This window comes from Microtus ochrogaster, chromosome 24, assembly GCF_000317375.1.
Source record: "Microtus ochrogaster isolate Prairie Vole_2 chromosome 24, MicOch1.0, whole genome shotgun sequence".
NCBI lineage: Eukaryota > Metazoa > Chordata > Mammalia > Rodentia > Cricetidae > Microtus > Microtus ochrogaster.
Window position 1 is genome coordinate 29,012,617 of NC_022024.1, and position 22,015 is coordinate 29,034,631.

Genomic DNA, 22,015 nt, shown 5'->3' on the forward strand with positions numbered 1-22,015 from the left:
TGGATCGCTGAACTCCGGGTGTGTGAGTGTGCTTTTATATTAAAATTGTCTTCTTGTACCCACTGGCCTGGATTAATTAAATTCGCCTTCACAATACTATATATTTTCTTATGAATGTTTTAAAGTATGTCTTACAGAAACTATTTCCAAGATATTTATATGGGTTCCAATGAGAATTATTTAGATTATGTGGCAAAACATACACATGGTTTTCTGCTTATGTTCAGAGGGAGGGGAACAAAGAAAACTGTGTAGACAACTTTCTACCCTCTGTCTCTAAGATGCACCTGAACTGAACAACTATGTATGTCACTTGGTCACTCTACAGTTTATGACACTTTTTTCTAAACTAAGCCTGTGTAAGACAACTCTGCTGGGTGGTGGCCAGCTCTGCACAGCAGCAGTGGAAGCCCTGGGACACTGAAACTGCCAGCACTCTCCAGTCTTCCGGTGAGGTTTTCCGGCAGGAAAGGCAGTGATGGAAAAGATCACTCTTAATATTCCAAATATCCTGGAATACTCGCCCAAACGACTTCCAAAGACTGCACAGTTAACTTCAAAACTATACAGCAACCATCCCCTTCAGAAAAATTTCTGTATAATTTAGGTAAGGGGGGGCTAAATCTTCTACATTACTTGCTGAGCAGAAAATGAGAAATTGTTCCCATCCCAGTCTTAAATGGAGAGAGCGTGACAATACGGCACTCTCTTCTACACGAGGTCTACAGTGAGGCCAGGTTTTAAGAGCTCAAGGCAGTAAGAAGAAAATCTGTATTTGGCTAAAGTCAACGGCCATAACTTCTTGCTTTTCAGTTTCTGACTTTATTTGTATCCTAATTCCAGTTACTTAGGGAACTTCTGGACATTAAACAGAGAAAAGTGAAGTAGTGGATCAGGTATTAATATGAAATAAAGCAAGAAGATGTCCAAATATTTATATCCATACTAAAAATAAAGATTTTTAACATACAAAGAAAAGTTCCCTATCAGGACATAAGATAACATTTAGGACAGTAACACTGGAAGCTAGGGAAGATGGTAATTCTGGGACTCCAAAGGCAGAGCAGGAACATCAGGGACTCTAGGTCAGCCTGGAAACTAGATAATGAGAAGCTAGTGTGGACTACTTGGAAGACCCTGTCCCGGATGGACGGGTGGATGGATGGACGGATGAATGAATGGATGGTCGGATGGATGGATAGGTGGATGGAGTGGGTGGGTGGATGGACGGATGGACAGACAGACGGATGGATGGATGATTGATGGATGGATGGACGGATGGACGGAGTGGGTAATGCTTAAGTTAATCAGAACTCTGACCAAGACACTTCTGGCTGGCTGAATTAAGTAGAATTAAGTGAATTCAACTTAATAACTTTCTATATTAGTCTAGAATTATCTCTCACTACTGGTTCAGTCTTGACCCTCAAAATCTGAGACGTCATCATACCCCTGCATTGGTGACAAGTTCAATACAAACAGCTCCGGCACTGACGGTTACAGTTCTATGGCATACAGGACATCTACTGTGCAGCAGAATGGGAGCAAGTTTTAGAGTAAGCCTAACCTACAGCAGCGTCTGATTCTTTGATGTAGACACTGAGAATGAAGTACGAGGCTGAGAAGAAAACCGCGCTTTCTTCCCCCTTTAAAAAAAAAAAAAATTAACAATGACCTCAAAGAACGTAAGATCTACTAAGAACTGGGTTTCATGGCTGACATTTATGTAACATCCAACAGCTTCTGCTATATATTCCCAAAGCATGAGCATCAAATGACTGTACTACACATGAAAGTGCAGACCCCAATATAACCAATGTGAAGGAATAAGTCACTTCTGCTCATTGACAAAAACACCCTCGATTTCAAGTAACTCACCTGCAACCAGACCCTCTCACTAGACAGCACGTTAGAGGAGACTGGGTGCTTACATGGACAGACTCTATTCTGTACACGAACATAAGAACTAGCAAGTGAAAATTCACCCCTGGAGCCGACAGATACTCTCTCTACCTAGGTACAGCGGCCTTTGGGCACACCAGCCATCTCCAGAGTTCGTATTCACAGTGTGTGCTCGCTGTCTTGAGGATATCCAATTCCCTGAAGACAGTTCACTCCAACCTCTCTGCTCTGATCAACCATATACCTCACCCAGAACAGTCAACCCTCCAGCTTCTGTCCTCTTGGCAAACTTACTCTTTCATTTATTAAAAATGGTTTCTTTTCAAGAAGTAACAGTGGCGCTCTTCATACCCTGAGAAACTATCAAGAGTAATTCTACAGAGGAGTACAAGTTCAATCAGGCTGACTAGTCATCAGTTCATTAGCTTAGCGGGAGATGCCAACCATCAGAATGAGGCAACAGGGCAAAGTCACTTGGCTACCGAAAGCAGAGAGGGGAGGCAAATATTCGCATCTATTAAATGCATGAACACAGTTCTAGACCATACCTGAGTCAATAGTGGAAATGGTTACCTGGTGATGCCAGAGCACAATGCATTATTCATGTGTCTGTGATGATGCTGATGGGAATAAACCTACTGCACTGCATCATACAAAAGCATAATGCATACAATTATGTGCAGTACACATAATAATAATAAAAAGTGTTACTGACTTACATATTTATCACATATTATTATCAAAGTGTGGTCCTGCTGACAAGACAAAAGCGTTTTCTAAGATACGGCATGTGTTGCTATGACAGCTGCACCCTCCTATACCTTGGGCTTGCAACATCTCTCGATGGCATCAAATCGTGGCAGAGACGAGAACATACTTGGGGCTCACTGGCCGGATAGTCTATTCTAATTACTGAGCTCTAAGCCAATGAGAAACCCTGTCTGAAAGGACAAAGATGGCATTCCTGAGGAAGATACCTGAGGTTATGCTTGGCCGTGCACATATGTACACCTGCAGACATGAATACAAGCACATATAAGCAAGCCACACTGAGTGGACTAACCACCACTATCTAGCTTTGTCTCAGCACAGCACGCTGCCTGGACGACAGTGAAACCCACTATCTCCTAGCAATGTGCTTCTCAGAATGTGTCCCCATCATACTGAGGCACGGCTGTGTCAGCACTGCCTGACTTCTGGTCTACCCGAATCTTCCTCTGCATCTGCACCTTTCACACCGGCACTGCTGAGCAGTCACGCAGCAAAGGTTTCAGTCAGTGAACTGAAACGTGCCTCAACCCTGACCGACAATACTATCACAGCTCTCCATGGAGCCTGATCAACCCCAAAGCTGCTTCAACCATAACCCTACCTCAATTCCACAACCCAAGGAATCCAACATTGCCAACACTGCCTACAATAACTCAAGCATCTAGCGACCCTTCACCAGCACAACTCAAAAAAGGGAGACACACAAACCCTACCTCAATTCCAAATGACCTCTTACCCAAACCAAGACTGAGGGCATGTGTGTGCATGCGCATGTACACATGTGCTCCCCCCCCCACGCGCGTGCATACACTTACACCACACACACACACACACACACACACACACACACACACACACACACACACACCACTTAACCTTAAAGTTAAAGTCTTCAAGCAGGAATTCCCTCAGCAAACCTAAAACCAACACCTTCACCTCTGCATTGGGATTAAAGGTGTACACTACTACAACTTGAACTCACAGAGATCTGTTTGTCTCTGCCTTCTAGGCACTGGGATTAAAGGCGTGTGCTACCACACCTTGAAGTCACAGAGGTCAATCTCCCTCTGCCTCCCAAGTGTTGAGATTAAAGGTGTGTACTACCACACCCAACTACCCTCTTTCTTCCTTTTTTTTTTTTACTTTTAAGAACTTTTAACTTTTAGCTTACATATATTTTTAACACACTATAAACCATTTAGAAATTTTCTTTATCTTTGAATCTCTCTTTACTGTATATCTCTCTTTTTCTGACCACATGAGTCTTTAATTTACCAAGCAATATCAGTAGGACTAAAGCTGTTGCTTAGCTTAGCTTTCCAGCCTCAAACTTAAGTGTTTAGCAGCTCTTTCATTATGCTACATTATTATATACATACACACATACACACATGAGGGGAACATGTGAAAGCAATAGGACAGACTAATGTAATGTTCCTTCGGGTGCTGCCCACCTTGTTTTTGGAGACAGGGTCTCTTGCTGGACTGGAACTTACCAAGTAGACCAGCCTGAGTGAGTCCCAGAGATCCGCCTGACTCCGCCTTCCAGGTTGGGGTTACAAATGTGCACCATCACACCATGCCTGGCTTTTTTCTTAGAACCCAGGCCCTGGGTATCAAGCTCAGGTACTCATGTTTGCAAAGCAGGCAGGCATTACTGAACTATGAGCCCAGCCTTCCTTCATCCTTTTTCTTTCTTTCTTTTTTTTTTTAATTTTTATTTTTGAAACAGGGTTTCTCCGTAGCTTTTGGTTCTTGTCCTGGAACTAGCTCTTCTAGACCAGGCTGGCCTAGAACTCACAGAGTTCCGCCTGCCTCTGCCTCCTGAGTGCTGGGATTAAAGGCGTGCGCCACCACCGCCTGGCTTCCTTCAAGGTCTCTGTGAGTTCGAGACCAGCCTGGTCTACAAGAGCTAGTTCCAGGACAGGCTCCAAAACCACAGAGAAACCCTGGCTCGAAAAAACAAAAAAAAAAAAAAAAAAAACCAAGGGTTTTTTTGGAAGACCGGAGAGATGGCTCAGCAGTTGAGAACCCTGGCAATTCTTCCAGAGACCCAAGTTCAACTCCAGCACCCACAGAGTGGCTCACAAACATCTGTAGCTTTAATTCATGGGAATCCTACCGTCTTCCAGCATCCTTGGGCATTGCATTACTAGCTAGCCACACATACACCAGTATAACCATTAAATACTAGAAATCTTAAGAGAAACCCATCTAGGCGCATTGGTTTCAAAAGAATCCATATAATAACTCATGATTTTTTTTCTCTGATTCTGAACTCTTTTCTGGCTACAAACTTAGATTCAACTGCCTACTTGGGTATCTGAAGCACCAGGTTACAGTTGGGCCCTGTTGCTCAGGGGCAAAAACATTCAGTATCAAATCGCACACTCAAAGAATGTATTGTCGGGGCTGGAGAGATGGTTCTGTGGTTAAGAGTACTGGCTGCTCTTCCAGAGGACCCAGGTTCAAGTCCCAGAACCCACATGACAGCTCACAACTGTCTGTAACTTCAAGATCTGACACTCTCACACAGACACACATGTAGGCAAAACACCAATGCATATTGAAAACAAAACAAAACAAAGAATGTATAGTCTTTACAGAAGGGACCAAAAATTTGACTTTTTATTTTCAAGATTGTAGTGGTTCAGAATGGGTGCTAAGAATCGAAACTCTACACTAAGTTTACAGTCTGCGTTAACCAGTTAGTCAGCTGTCAGCAGTAAAATGACCTCACTATTCCAGGAAACCCCTGACAGGAAGATAAGAGTTTCAAATAACTTCATTGTTCATTTCAGGAACTTCCCAAAAAAAATTCATGTAAACCAAAGCAGACTATTCAATTTTTCAATAAACAGCAGTAAATGATTGTTCACTTTCCAACTATTTGACTGTCTGACCCAAAAAGGCTTGCCTTGCTGTGTCTGTCAACCCTTAAACTTCAGCATGATGCTCATGCTACTTGCCGTCAAGCCTAGCACTGAGACTAGCTGTGAGAACCCTCCCACAGTCAGCACTCCCAATCCTACTGTCCCTTCCACTCGGCTCACCCTCACTGCCACGGCCCCACTGTCCTGTCTCCCACTCCACTCCACCCGCAGACACACCCCGTAGAAATGGCACTCCTTCACAGGTATAGGTAAGAAAGTCCACAGCTTATTTTTGGTAACACTTTCCAGGAGCAAACGCTCTACGGCACTACTGGACAACTTCCCACACGCCTATGAGACATCAGTTCAGAGGTGCCAGGTTCGCTACAAGCCCTGTTGGAAAATATGGAGACCTTGTAAAAGGCTATGCTAAGTCATCACCTACATTAGATGGCATCTGCTCACACAACTAGCTTCAATACCTTAATAAATGAGTTCATTGGTCCACTGATCAAAATTTCTAATTATTAAATACATTTCCAATATCAGGATGGATATAATGCATGATAATTTATAAGAAGGATGAGAAATACATCAGACACGAGTTTACTCATCTAAGGAAAAATAATCTGAGAAACACAATAGGGAAAAATTGAGGGCAGAAGTAATCACCAGTAGGAATAGTCAACAGAAGAAAACTACTAGGAAATGAGGCACAATTTAGCAGTGAAAGAAACCGCAAACAAGTCTTCGCAACTGCAAAACCATCTGTAAACCATGAGTCACAACCTAGAGCAGCTCCTCTTAAACCTCTACAGGACGCTAACAACCCTTATCCATCAAGAGTAGACAGAGCCAGAGGTGGTGAGCGATGCCTGTAATCCCACTTGGGATGCTGAGGCAGGAGGACTGCCATGAGTTTGAGGCTGGCCTGAGCTACTACATGAGGCTTTATCTCAAGAACAAAACAAAGGCTAAAGAGATTTGACTCACTGGTTAGGAGTACAGACTGCTTTTGCAGAGGAACCAAGTTCAATCGGGTGGCTCCTAGCCAACTGTGACTGCAACTTCAGGACCATCTAACGTCTCTGGCTTCCCTGGGCACCTGCACTCACACACACATAGCCCCACACACACACACAAATAAAAATAAAGAGTAAATGCATGAGCATTTAAAATGCTTCAAGGGGGCTGGAGAGATGGCTCAGTGGTTAAGAGCATTGCCTGCTCTTCCAAAGGTCCTGAGTTCAATTCCCAGCAACCACATGGTGGCTCACAACCATCTGTAATGAGGTCTGGCGCCCTCTTCTGGCCTGCAGGCATACAGACAGAATATTGTATACATAATAAATAAATAAATAAATATAAAAAAAATAAAATAAAATGCTTCAAGGGGCTGGCAAGGTGACTCCTCAGTAAAAGAACTTACCACCAAGCCCGAGTGGAACCCACACAATGGAGGGAGAAAGCAGCCCCCCACAGTTGTCCTGACCTCCAGACATGCCCCTCTTTTCCCCACCACCACAAATGCACAGATGGAATAATAACAAAAAAATTAAATACTTCAACGATTACAAAGTACTAACTTAAGTATTTGGAACTTAAAATACATCGAAATGTGAAAACAGAAACTGTCTCACTGCTAGCTGAAGGCCACCGACAGTTGAAGCCTGCTGGCAGAGGGGCAGTTGGTTTACTTTAGGGGTGTGGCCCCCGGCAGGTCCACCAAGCTCCAGTGGGTGGACCACACCCATGCTTAAATGAGCAGCACAACCTGGACTCAGTGGGTTTAGAGAAAGAGAGAGACAAAGAGAAACATGAAATTGGGAGGGGAAAAGGGAGGTGGAGGTGAATATGAGCAAACTATGTTCTTTGTACTTTTCAAATCCTCAAATAATAAAAAGTGTACTTAAAAAAATGTACATAGTACAAAAACACAGAATTCACTTAAAATTTGGTTGTGATGAAAGATTTTCTAACTACATTTACAAATCAATCATAAAAGGAAAAAAATTATCATTTATAAAAAAAAGTACACGAAAACAAAAAAATCTCAATTTTTAAAAAGACCATAAACAATCTCTAAGAAAACAAACAAAAAACTAAAGCTGAGATTGTATATATAAAGAAAGGACTACTCTCCTAGAGTACTGAGTCAAAACAGACAAATGACCAGGAAGAAAACGAAAGATCGTAAGGGTTCATGGGTGGGGGAGGGGGCAAAACAGCCCATAAGCCTATGCAATAAATGATTCATCATCACTGATAAGATGAAAACTGTAACAGCCTGAATCCCACCAGTTCTCATCTACCCAACTGCAAAATTCCAGAAATATGGCTACAGACAGATCAGGGCTTTTGAACTGATGGGTACAAGTACAAAACAGCAATAGGGCAACACCTATCAGAAATAGGCAAGCATTTATCACTTTAAATAAACTCTTTAGAATGCAGATTCACATAAAAACTACAAAAATAGGACGCCCCATACTCGTTACATTGGAATGGCCCCTTAGTCACAGTTAATGAACCAATCAGAATATATTATTATCAACTCAAGTTCACCATTTAATTTGATTTCCTTAGTTGAGTTCCAGGGTCCCATCCAGTTCACACTGTTCTGCAATAACTTCAAATGTTCATGTTACTCTTGGCCATGACAGGGTCTGACTTCCCTGTTCATGGTGACAATGACAATTTGAACAGCACCATTCGAGTATTGTGTAGATTGTTCCTCAATCAGGATCTGACTAGCATTTTCTCACTACTAAACCTGGGTTATAGTTTACAGGGCAGAAAACCACAAAAACAAAGTATATTCTCGCAACAAAATAGCAACACATTTGTAATTACTGATGCTAATCTTGATCACATGACTAAGAGAGTGTTTCTCAGGTCTGCCCTAGTGAAGTTATTCTTTCCCCAAATTTTTAGACTGCACTCTTTAGAACGAAATCACTATGTGTGGCTTTTACACTTAAGAAGTACAGAACTAAGACAGAAGTGCTGGTACATGCCTTTGAACCCCGCCTTCCAGGATAGCCAGAGCTACACAGAAAAACCCTGTCTCAGGCAAAAAAAAAAAAAAAAAAAAAAAAAGAAAGAAAGAAAGAAAAAGAAAAAAGAAAAAACAGAAGAAAAAAGAGGTAAGAAATTATGTTACACATATATAGCTTCATTTCTGATTTTGGAATTTTGTGTAAGAGATTTATATAAGTAGGAACTCACAGATTTTATGTTCTGGTTAATTGCATGCTAATTTATTTTGGTGCCCCCACCATGCACTCTTTAGCAGGTAGTGACAAATTACTCGGGGTGTTCGAACATTCCTTTATGCCAGCACTGTAACGCCACAGGGTCACTGAAATTTTCACTTCTTTCCCCAGCCCAAGAATTCAGCCATTTCTCCAAGGAGGCCTGGCTCCTTATCCTGGATAGGTATTGAAAACTGGGAGCGAGTGTTAGCTGAGTGTGCTCGTGTCTACTGAGGTGTCACCGCCTCTCACATCCTCTTACATCATTTAAATGACAGGGCAAGGAAGTCCATGGGACTGTCTTTCCCAAACACATTCATCGGTGGAAGTGTGTGTGTGTGTGTGTGTGTGTGCATATATGCTATCTAGAGTAAAAACAGCCTTCTCACTAGGAAATGCAACCCTTTAAAGCTACTTCCAGACATCAACACACTCATAATTGCTTATTTAACACTAGAGAAGCGAAACTAGGGAACAACTAAGAATCATGAGGGGCAAAGGATAAAACCACAGTCGAGCTACATAATGCAACACTACAGAGCTATTAACAAAAAAACATTTTATCTCAGTATGCAAAGATCTCCAGCATACATTATTCATTTATTTATAGTGTGTGCCAAAGACATCCCTTATCAACTTTTTAACACAGTAGAGGTACCTCAAGCCAAACTCAAGTTGAGTTTAAAACACTGACATGCACACAGATGGTATCATTAGCTAGGTGAGTTAACGACCAACGAACAGCATCACTCCATCAGCTGCACAGGCAGGGAGGTAAAGGTTTAAGGACTGAAAATCATTCACAGAGACATAGTATTTGTATTCTTGATTACAAACGAGGCCATTTTAGCTAAATAAAAGGAACCACAATTTCTACATTTTGTAAATCTATTATTTACATCTCTTATTTGCCACCCCCAATGACAACAGCAATTTCCAACATAGAGAAACATTATCTAACTGGAAGATAAAAATGGCAGTGTCCACAAATTAAATATCCTTAGTGTTCCTAAGAAGCAGTAAAATCGGCTTCCCGTCTCTGAGGCGAAGCAAACTAGAGTAAAAACAGCATGCTCAATACGCAATGCAAACCATCCAAGCCGCTCTTGAACATCAACATATGACAAGCATTATCCATTTGGCCAGCAAGTGGCCCGTTTGCAACTGCTCATAAAACTTTCCCAAGAATTTCACTGTACAAAAATGTTTAACATGTAGCTCACTTCAACAAATGAATAAAACCTAAGTTCCTTACTGGGTGTGGCATCTTAAATTGAAACTGTCTCCCACAGGCTCAAGAATTTGCACACGTGGTCTCCTGCTGGTGGACCACTCAAGGAGGGAATGGGCCTTTAAGAAGTGCAGACTGGCTGGAGGCAGAGCCTCACTGGAGGTGAGCGAGCTTTCAGGGCTTATGGCTCTAGACCACTTCTAGTTTGCTCTCTGCTTTCTGTGGTGGTTGAAGATGTAACCTCCCAACCTCCTGCTCTGGCCTCCTCCATCACTGTGGACTCTCCTGGAACCATAACACCAGATAAACTCTTCCTTCATCTTCTGCTTCTGTTGGTATTATCACAACAAAGTAACAAAACCCTGCAACAAAGTAACAAATGCACCGGGCTTTGAATGTCTCTCTGGGCCTTCATCTACCAAGTCTTCCAAACCACATTTCCTTCCTCCCACTTGGTACTTCTTCACTCTAAATGAATGGGTCATGTTTTACTGAGCTCCTCTTTAAGTAGGAATACCTAGAAAACAGGTAAAAGAAAATATACTCCAATCCTGAAGCAGCTCTTACTGACAGAAAGATATATTTAGAGTTCAAACTTTATAATAAAGAGACAGTTTTGAGGGTAAAAATAGAGATCAATATTCCAGGGAGCTAAGGAGTCTCAACTGCAGTTTTTCCTTCCATAAACCTTTACACCACCCCCAATCTACATTTTTCCCTACCGTTTACAAAAGTGGAAGAAAAAACACATATGCAAACAAACATCAAAAGATTAGGTGGAATAAGATGAAGTGTCTTGCCATACCAGACAGATATAAGATATAACGTGCCAATAATTTTAAAAGGTGAAATAAATGGAGTTTTTGGGGTTTTTTTTTTTTCTTTGAGACAGGTTTCTTTGTAGCTTTAGAGACTGTCTGGAACTTACTCTTGTAGACCAGGCTGGCCTCGAACTCACAGAGATTGCCTACCTCTGCCTACCGAGCGCTAGGATTAAAGGCATGCACCGCCACCACCGGCTATAAATGTTTTTAAAAGTAGATGGATCACCCAAAATAACTGCCTCCGTTTAAAAAAAATTATATGGCACAGTTTGAAACAAAACAAAATATTAGAATTAGTTTTTAAAAAAAAAAAAAAAGAACTCAAAAACTGAAGAAGGAAAAAAAATTCAACATCCCAGGATCAAATGCAATTGTGAGAAACAAATGCGTGTGTGTGGATTCCTGAGTGTGTGAGGGATGCCATGGTACAGGTGTGGTCAGAGGACCTCAGGGACCAGTCCTTACCTTTCACCTGTGTGACCCAGGTGAGAAGGAGACAGACCAGCTGCTCTACCGGCTTCCACCGACTCCTGTTTGCACCTCCCATTTCCCCATAGTAACAGTGAACTTGGCACCACAGCCAAGCTTCACGGTGACAAAAGACGCAACATAAACTGCTAAGGAGAGCAAAGAGTTAAGTTTGTGGTTTCAGAAGTTTAGGTCACAACAGGAAGAGAGTAATGGAGCATCTCACATCAAGGCAGACCAGAAGCTGAGTACACACGAAGCAAGAAGTGGTCAGGGAAAACCTAGCACTCATAATTATGCCCCCAGTGGCCTACTTCTTCTGACTAGGCTCTGCTTTCCACAGTTTCACCACCTCCCAATATTCTAAATCTATCAATGGATTAAACCCATTCATTAGGTCAAAGGCATCATGATCTAACCATCTCTTGGAAGCACTCTGACAGACACAGTTCCATTGTTCTTGGTATTTCTCAATCTAATCAAGATTCACTGCAACCATTAGTGTCACTAATATGGTTTATCACTGGTTATATTAGTTCAATAGGAAATACCAGAAGACTTAATAAACTTTCATTTGAGAATCCCACTTCTGGGTATTAACACGCCCTAAGGAAATGTGTGTCTCTGTGTGTCTGGGGGGGGGTCTCTCATTCAAGTTTTTCATAGGAAAATCTAAAATAGTAAAAGTAAGCATTGTCAAACACTAGAAAATGGTTAGACCTCTTTTTGATAGATCAAAACTCATAGCCTTATAAATTATTTGCTACCTTAAAAAATGTTGCATCACAAAAAAAAATCTTAAAAATACAAAACTGTCTGTGAAAAGAAGACAACTGGGAATTTATGAAGACGATAAGTAATGCAGGAAGTAATTTAGATTACCTAGTTTCTACATTATTGTACATTTTAGAAATAATTTTTAATAGTAATTAAGACCATGCATAGAGAAACAGAAAGACGCTGATAAGAAACAAACTTTAAAGAGCGAAGGCCTGCCCACTTCAAGAATCCAGGGCAAAATAAATGGAACGGTTTCATACAGAAACAAGGATCCTGACGCTTTCTTGCTCCCCCAAAACTAGAAGGTTTTGAGAAAATATGACTGAGCGGTGCAGTTTAAAATCATTGTCTTTACTCTAAATTTAATTTGTATACTAGTAGATTTTCCCCTTAGCACAATGCTAAAACTCAAGACTCACCAAGAACTACCCTAGAACACTAGAAAACCAAGCCGCTGTTTGGATTCAGTTGTTCAGGAACTGAGCTGGAGACAGAGACAGACAGACAGACAGGTGAAGGTGGCAGGCAGACAGACAGGCACGTCTACACACACATAGGACTTTTTGTTTCTAGTCAACAAGAATATTTTTGAAGTTCAGGTGAAGCCCCCTGGCCTAGAACAGAAGATAACCACCAAGAATACTCTAGGCAGCATGCACTCGAGCAGACTTCAGGACTGAGAGTAAAAAGTAAGGCCAGTGTTGTTAAAATTGGCTCCAGGAGCAATGATTCTACTTTTACAAAAAACCTTGAGAGTCACATACACAGATCATGAACACTGTCTCAAATGTGTAGATGCCAAACAAGAGGAAACCCACAAGGCTAAGGAAGGGGAAATTATTGCAAGGAAAATGAGCCTGGCCCTGAAGAAACGGTTATGAAACTGTGAGTACATAACTCCCTCTTCATTCCTAAAGCCTGCTAGATAAGAAACAACCCTGAGTATCCTAGGTGATCTAGTCTTACATCCCTCACCCCCAAATAAATGAAGACTGCAACGCACACACTCACTTCCAGAGCGACTTCCACACTGGGCAAGCGCAATGAGGCATTTTAGAAAACCCACTTTTAAAATCCATACTGTTTTGATCCTTTTGTCTATGAATCACTGATCAACCTGAACAAACAGATCAGATCTCTACTACATTATGAAATACAAGGCTCACTCCATTATTGCTAAAATAATAAACGTAGCAAAAAGTGACACAGAAAAATTAATGAACTAAGACTATATACAACTATAAATTGTAATATTTGAAAAGCTCTCAATCTCATAAACTATGAAAGTTCACTTTTAAATGTTACATTTTAAACATGATTTTACTAAGCCATACCCACTGGTATGTAAAATAAGTGTATTAATTATAATAGAAGTATACCAGCACAGGTATAATATAAGACTCAGTTTTAATAGTCTTTCATTTTAAAAGTGAAAGCTCTTTAATTTAATTATATTGGGAAGCAAATTCTTGACCAATTATAAACACTGACGACTGGGTTGCAGGAACAACACTAAATACCCTGCACAACCCTTTGACTACAATTCTGTGGTCCGTGAGTGCAATCAGGTCCAGCAGCTAAAGAGCAAGATTTCATAAGAAATGAAAGGTTTTAGTTAAGCAAAATTACTCTGAATTGGCCACTGTTTTAGATCTTTAGAAGTAAGTAAATATACATATTTAATGTATAAAAATGCGAGTTTTGTATTTTTCATTTGTCTAAAAGAAACCGGTTTTGAGGGCCACCAGCCTTTTCTCTTCATTTGCTCTAACAAGTCAGAACGGCTCACGTGTAATTAAAAAGTCTCAACAATGCCAAATTACTACCCCTCTAAGCTGGCCTATAACCGACTTCTAGATTACTCTCACACAAACACCGCCAACCTGGTAGTCCCCGAGAGTCAAAACCTGAAATTATTTTTCATTGTTTCTAGGCCAACAGCTCTGAGCGCACTCTACTAAGTGGTGTGGTGTTCCCCGGTCCCACCAGGCCTCTGAACTGAACAATATAGAAGTGGGGTGTGCAGATGAGGTTACGGAAGGGAAAGACAAAAGAGAGACTCAAGGTCCCCGCAGCGGCAGCGGAACGTGTTCAGCACTACGGAAGACACGAACGTTACCAAGAACACAGCACCACAGCCCCGTCAGAGCAGAAAAAGGAAGATGTCGGAGGAAATGACATCCAGGCTTCCAAACTGAGAAGTTTTCTCCAAATAATCATCACAGCATTAAAATATCAATGCCCAAGCTCCCTCATCTTTGAACCCCAGCTCTAACATACAATTTTCATTTTCCTCTGATGCTTATTTTTTTTAAAAATGCCCATATAAAATCATACATTAATTTAAAAAGAACTGTCTCGGTTTTGTAAGTAGGTAATTTCTCACACTTAAATAGCTCTTACCAACCTTTGTTTTTATTACTGAACATCAACATATGCTAAAAACAAATAAAAGCCCCCCAATAAAAAATACTGCACCATTAAATATATGCTTTGAAAAAACAAATTTTTTAAAAAAAATCAGTAAATAAACTAGATACAGTGAAAAAATAGCTTCGGATATTTTCTTCATTGTTTACAAATATACACGTAAAACTGAGAATTCTTAAAGGTACAGTAACAAGAACATAAAATGGAGAAAGAACACTCTAGGAAAGGCAGTGCTGGAGAGAGAGTTGTCAGGGAAATGCTTATGTAAGCAAGGACCTGAGTTCAGGTTTCTAGAACCCATGGGAAAAGCTGCGCACAGTGCCACCTGCCTACTTCCCAGAGCTAGAAGGTACGGTAGTGTCCTTGGCGCTCAGCGCACTGCCTAGCCAGTCTTGCTGAGAAGATTAACTCTCAGGGTTCAATGATGAAGAAAAGGGTAGCAAACAATACCAACCTCTGGCCTTGGTACATGTGTATGAGTCACGTATACGTACACATATATACACATACATATACCACACACCAAAAAAAAACCTTGTCGTTTTCATTTAAGTTTTTAGAGACAGAATCTCTCTGTGAAGCTCAGAATGGCTTTGAAATTGCTTCCAATCCTTCTGCCTCACCCACCCCAGCACGGGGATTACAGGTATGTGCCAAGATCAACAGCTAAATGGTTCTTATTATTAACCTTCATGGGGGAAAGTTCCTTTTCACTTTAATGGACCACATACGTTAACCATACTAGTCCATAGTTTCTCTATCCTGAGGATCAATTTTCAATATGAAATTCAGTGGCTATCAGAATAAAAATATGCAAAATTTATACCTTGCTTACAGTAAGCTATATCAAGATCAAAAACCAGTAGGTGGTGTGTGTGTGTGCGCGCATGCACGCACACATGTGCACGCATACATGTTAAAGTTTTTACCAATACTAGTCAAAGGATCCCTTTGATGGCATCATGGATTGGCTCCCAAATAGTCCCAGAAGATCAAGTATTAAAAGCTCAGGGCCCCGTGCAACAGCGTTCAGACAGTGAGTGGGCCCTTTGGACGAAGACTGGATCATAAAGAAGCTGACCTCACGAACAGATCCATCTATTTATGAACTAATAACCTAGTGAGCTGTTGGGAGGCAGTGGAAGGTCAAAGTAAGGAAGTAGGTTCTGGACGGCGCGGCTCAAAGGATCTAATCTATCTGGACTCTTCCTTCTCCCTGTCCTTTGGCTCCCCCATGCCAGGAGATGGCCTGCTTTGCTCCACCACACGCATGCGCCTCGCCATGATGTCCTAGCTGACCACAGGCCTAGAGGCCAATGGAGCCAAACAGCCGTGGACTGAAGCCTCTGAACCATGGGTCAAAAGAGCTGTCTCCTCTTATAAGGTGGTTTTCCTACACAGTCTGTCACAGGAATGTGAAACTGGCCAACACAGAAGGCATGCGCTCAAGTCATTTCAATTATACAAATTCAATTAATTTTAATCCATGTAAAATCAAAGTAAATGAACAGACATTCTGAAAAGGAAGTGAATGTATATAAAGCAAGATTCAGGGGGAGGGTCTTCTGTGTGCTTCTTAGCATTCACATTCCTTCTGTGTGTCAAAATACCGACAGATCATGATTGAAAAGAAATCTCCACACTAGCCAGGGCAGTTCACACTAACATGGGCTACAAAGCAAAACCGTCTCCAACATCCAAAACAGAGCACAGGGTGGGGAGGATCGCAGAGCAAATCTACAGACACAGAAGTGCTTTTCTCCAACTTATCACTGCATCTGTTGGTGAGCTGCCCAGCATCCCCCCCTCATAGACACTATGAGCATTCCTGACCGCTTAAAATGTGAATCTTGGGTCGCTGTAGGGGGAGAACCCTGAAGACAATTACTTCACCTACGGCCTTTGCTTCCCTATTAAGGAAGAAAATAAAAAGGGGGGCCTACCTAACATAATAGGTTTCCTGAGAGGATTTAACAAAACAATAGTGTTTAAAAAAGCTAGGGACACAACTAATGACAATCTCTTTCTCATAGTTTACACTATATACTGAATGTTTGAGTGGCTTCAAATTCATGTTTTGAATTTGACTCACCCACCAGTATAATAGTTTTTGGAGGTGGGTTTGGGGGAATCAGAGGGTGGGCCCTTATAATAGTAGTTATGCCTTTGAAGAAGAAAAACCTCTCTCTCCCAAGTTCTTTTCCTCTATCCTCTCCCCCTCCCCATCCTTCCTCTCCACCTGCAGGCACCAAACAAAGCGCCAGAAAACCACACAGTTAAAACAGGCACCCACAAAGAGGGGAGGCCTCCTGAGAACTTAACCAAATGGGCATTCTGGCGGCTTCAAACTCCTGAAATCAGAAGAGTGAGAAAATACTGTTTTTAGAAGCATCCAACATGTGATACTTTGTTATGGAAGATGAAGCAGTCTAAGATAAGGTGTATCAAAAAATAAAAATATTTTTAGAAGGCAAGATCATTTTCATTAAATTTAAATTAGTTCCCCCAAATCTATCTCCCAGGATCTCAATTTGGGGGCCATGCAATCATTCAGCACAGAATATGAACTATGAGAAAAAAAGCAATTAAACATTAACCGTGTCCTCTGCGAGGCAAGCTATCCTGACACGCTGGAGCTCTGTAATTCTACCTCCTCAAAATAAGTGTTTACGTGGTATGTTACTGCAGACCATAAAACATTAGATTTACTGGCAGATGTTCATTGATTTTCCAAGGTGGCCAGAGGGGAGAGCAAAACATGGCAGAAAGAGAAAGAAAGCCACAAGACATTTCTTCAGGCCCTTGACTATGCCCTTTTCCAGGTCAGTGTTTTGCAGATATCAAAAGTAAACAAATACACATATGACATTAAACACCAATTGATTACATTGTGAGCAAAACTATAACAAATCCGCTAAGAGCAAGAACCCTTGAAGGCAGGTCTAAGTTCAAAGAAATTGGCCACGGGACAGGTTACATTCGCTAGCAAGCTGCAGAATGGGTTTTCTACTATTTACCAGCGCCATGTAAAGCACATTTTAAATAGCACTGTATCAGCGTTGAAAATGAAAAAATAGCATAATCATTTTATAACATATACTTCAATGGGTATTAAAAAGTTTGAGCAAAACTACCCACTTCAAATTCAAAAGAATCCCAAATCACTCTTCTTTGCATGCACAAAAGGAGAGATCATTCCTAAAATACCACAGAGCCTATTTCTCTAAGTAGGATTTAACAAATAAAGGCCTTTTCCCACCAGCACAGACACACATTTCTTCAGTAATTATCCACTCCAGAAGGAGAAGACCCATGTAGAAGACTGCCAGAACTATACAAACACTAAAGAACAATAAAGATTCAGAATGTATCATCTTTTAAATATCCAAGACTATGAGACAATAACAAAGGAAGCAGGCAAAAAGTACTGTGTTCAGATAGCTTTTTAATATTAGGGGACATCATCACCTCCCCTTTTTGAATAGCTTCCTCTGCAGCCACAAACACTTTGGTCCTAGGCACTGCTGTACAGCCCGCAACTCTGTTTCATCCATGAAGGAAAAGGAAACTGTATTGCTGAAAGCCAGGAGGAAAACAAGCCGTATACACTTCCCTTCATAATTGTAGGCCCAAGACAGTATCTGAAAACTCTATGTATCCAAACATACGTTAAATCCCTATAGTCAACACAGCTAAGCTATGATACAAAAGGATTTTCTGCTTTCTAGTTTATGCAGAACCAATGACTTATAAACCATTATAAGCTATATAATAGAGCATATATTATATAGCATCATCATGTAGCATCAAAGCTAACAAACATTTAATTAATTCTTCTAATTTCATCTTTCCTTACTATCTACATAGCTATCTTTTTGTTTTGATAACAAACTTGTATAGGACAGGTTATATAGTTAACATCAAGTTACTTTCTTAGGCCTGAATACAAGTACGGGAACAAACTACCTATTTTTCAAAAACCCATTTTAGTAATAGGGAAATTATGTTATTAAAAAGACTTTAATTCTGCATTTTTCCTGGATGTAAAAGTAATGTGAAAATTTGGGCAAAAAATAAACAACCCACAATCCAGAAACATTTATGAGGTTTCTGATAAATTTCTTCATAGGAACACTAATTTTTATTATCTAAGTAGGCACTAAGTGTACAGAAAAAAAATGTACATGATTTTTAATAAGTATATTAAGCATCAATTAATAATGTGGCCTGTTAATTTCACAAAGGTTTCTAAAACATTTTGGTTGAGGGAGTGGGGGGGGGGAGGATAGGAAGTTGAAAAATGCAGACTAATCCCCAGCTGAAATACCTAAAAATTTAAAGTCAGTGAACTGCAAGATATGAGTGTTATTACTGGACAAATCATAGCACCTACACTAAACAGAATTTATTTTTATTTTCTTCTCGTTCATATTTTCAGTAACGTTTTCATTTTCTTTGCAAAAGCAAAAGTAGTTAAAACTCCTGTTTGCATTGGAATTTTAAAATACGCATCATCATCATTATTATTATTACTGCTATTATTATTACTATTACTATTATTATTTGCATGATGTGTGTGGGTACGGGCATGTGGAAGTCAGAGGACGACTTTGTGGAGTTTGTGCTCTCTTTCCATCTTTGCCTGTGTTCCCGGGATCGAATTCAGACCCCGAGACAAGCACCCTTCTCTACCCAGCCAACTCGCCAGCCCTTGCATTGGGATTTTTCAAAGGCTCAGCAGCATTTCTTTGAAGGACAGCATTCACACAGTTCATACTTCTGGCCTATGAGATGGTTTGCCAGATACAAGAGCAACACTCTTCACATTCCTATATCCACTCTCAAAACATAAAAAAAAAAAAAAAAAAGGAGTCCTCAGTTATACTGTCTTCCTTTGTTGGAAGCCACTGCTTATGCAGATGTAGAATGACAAAAACCAAAATGACTTCATTAACAAAGCGACACTTCACTTAATATATACGCCAACTCCTTAGGATCATAAAGGAACAAAATAAACTGGGCGGTGGTGCACTCCTTTAATGCCCCTGGGAGGCAGAGGCAGGTGGATCTCTGAGTTCAAGGCCAGCCTGGGCAACAGAGCTAGTTTCAGGATAGGCTCCAAAAAACTACAGAGAAACCCTGTCTCAAAAAAACCAAAAATGAAATAAAAGAACAAAATAAAACCAACTCTATGACCACCCGCAATTTTTTCTCATATTTCTAGATTCAAAGGTTTAAGTCAATCCATCTGATCAGAAGTCTCTCTCATTCATTTTCTTCTGCTCCGCGGGTCACAAAGCGAATCTCAAACAGTCACTTGGATTTTACTTAGATAATCTTGCACAAATGTCGTTTAAAAGAAGAAATCCAACAAAGGCTCAGAAAAAGAAAAAAACAGTAAAGTTGGGAGGCAAGAACTGTCTGCCTTTAAGTCAAGCGTTTCCTGTGAAGTGACAGGTTTGCTACCAGGAATACACTTTGCTGGCCAAAGGAACGGTCAAGACTCCAAACAAAATCTGCCACTTGTGCCTTGGAAATCAATTTGGCTTGGGAGGCGCTAAAACGGGACCACTGACGCTGCGTCTTCGATGGCCACAAAAATTAACAACATAAGGGAGAGGCGCCACGGATTTCAGCTAAACGCTCTTGCCATTTTTGAAGAAGAAAAGCTAATTGTTAATGGCCATGTGACACAGTAGATCCCAGAAAGGAAGGGGGGGGGGGGAAGAGGAGAGTTCAAGGCAGTTCAGGGTCAGAACGAGTCCGGCATCCTGTCATTAGCAAACGTTCCCCTAGCTGAAGGCAAAACACCGCTTACCCCAGAAGGAGTGGGTGAAAAGTAGGGGACAGAACGAGTGGGAAAGAAACCACAGGGGAAGGCGATGTGGCAGTGCGGGGGTGACGTGAGGGAGGACAATCCGGGGCCACCCAGCTGAGAAACACTGCGAAAAGCGACTGCAGCCGAGACAACGGTGGAACCCTCCCCCCCTCCCCACCATCTCCCGGGTTCTCTGGGTTTCCCACAGTCCCTCCGCCTCCGGTTGGAGCGACACTCAGGGGTGTGACCCGCCAGCCAGAGGGGCTGCCCGCCCGGAGCTTTGTGTCGACCCGTTCCCCACGCGAGGGCTCCTCCCCCGCCGAGCAACCCACCGGCGCGCAGCCTCCGCGTCTCCAAGGAGCCCGCAGCGCCCGCGTCCTCGCCCACTCCCGCCTCCCCGCCCGCGCTCCGCGCCTCCACCCGGGCCCGGGGGACCTTTGTGTCTATGGGGACTTTCCGCCTCTTCCCCTCCGCCGCCCCGCGGGGCCACCGGCCTCCCAAGGAGCCCCCAATCGGCAGCCACCTCCGGCGACGACGGCAGCCCTTCGCCACCCCCACCTCCGCCTCCCCCAGCTCGGCACCCCCCTCAGCCCACGCTGCGCGCGGACACGCGACCGACACCGTCCCCGCCCGAGCGGCCAGCTTGACAGGCGTCGCGATCCCCTGCCGACCCCGCCGCCAACTCACCAGCAAGTGCGGGGGGACACGGACTCCTCCGGGCGGGCGAGCGGATGCAGGTCCGGTGGTGGCGGTGGCCGCGCAGAGGCGCCTCAGCCTCAGGCCTCCTCCCCCCCCCCCACCTCGCGCCTTCCGCTTCGCGAGGGCCGCCGGCCGCCTCACGCGTGCCCGAGCCCCCCGCTCAACATGGCTCCCAGGCCGTGGAGTCACACGGACGGCCCAGTAGTCCCCGGTCGTGGAGCCCGGGGCGGAACGGGGCGACGCGGGGTGCAAGGGAGAGCGCAGCCGCCGCTCTCGTTCGTCTGCGTGCGCGTCGCTTTCTCTCGCTCGGCGGCGGCTGCGGCTTGACGCCTCCGCCTGTTCCCCGGAGCGAGCGAGAGAAGAAAAAAAGACTTTTATTGAAACGATCCAACCAGCGGCGGCGGCGAAGAGCGACCGACTGCGGGTGCTTCCCCACCCCCGCCTGCACGGCTCGCCTGGGGCAGCGCGACCCCTGCCGGCGGCGGCGGGGAGGGGCGGGGCCTATCTGGGGCGGGGCGGGGCCTCGGAGGGGCGGGGTTGTCCCAGGAAACTCGCGCCGCAAGCCTGGCTTCCAACACAACGGGAGGGCAGGAGACCCTCTCGGTGGACCGATCTATTCCCTGTGCCGGTCCGCAGCGATTGGCAAGGAGGCGAACGGCGTACATCAGCCCCTCACAACAGCAAAACTCTGGTTTGAAGTGTTTCCAGTCGCTACTGGACACGGGATGCCTACCGCATGGCACGGACTTTCTCGAGAGAGTTGATATCCTGTGACCCACACAGAAGCATCTCGGTCGATCGCTGCTACTTTCTTCTTCTGTTCTGTGGCTGGCTGTGTGGCGCTACTGGAGTAATCATCCTCGCACGAAGCTTTGATTTAAGCCACAGTGGTTTTGGTTTTTGTTTTTAATGTTATGACACTGTTGGCACTTGCTGGGTGGTCAGAAGCCCTAGAATCTCGCTGG

General features: G+C 42.9%; 1 protein-coding gene across 1 annotated transcript in view; it reads right to left on the minus strand.

Annotated features, from left to right (window-relative positions):
• Positions 1-21,490, minus strand: part of Cdk17 (cyclin dependent kinase 17) — a 78,231-nt gene extending 56,741 nt beyond the window's left edge. The window contains exon 1 of the mRNA XM_026784522.1: positions 21,039-21,490. The gene's annotated coding sequence lies outside the window, so the exon portion shown is untranslated. The remainder of the gene's footprint in view (positions 1-21,038) is intronic.
• Positions 21,491-22,015: the final 525 nt, after the last annotated feature.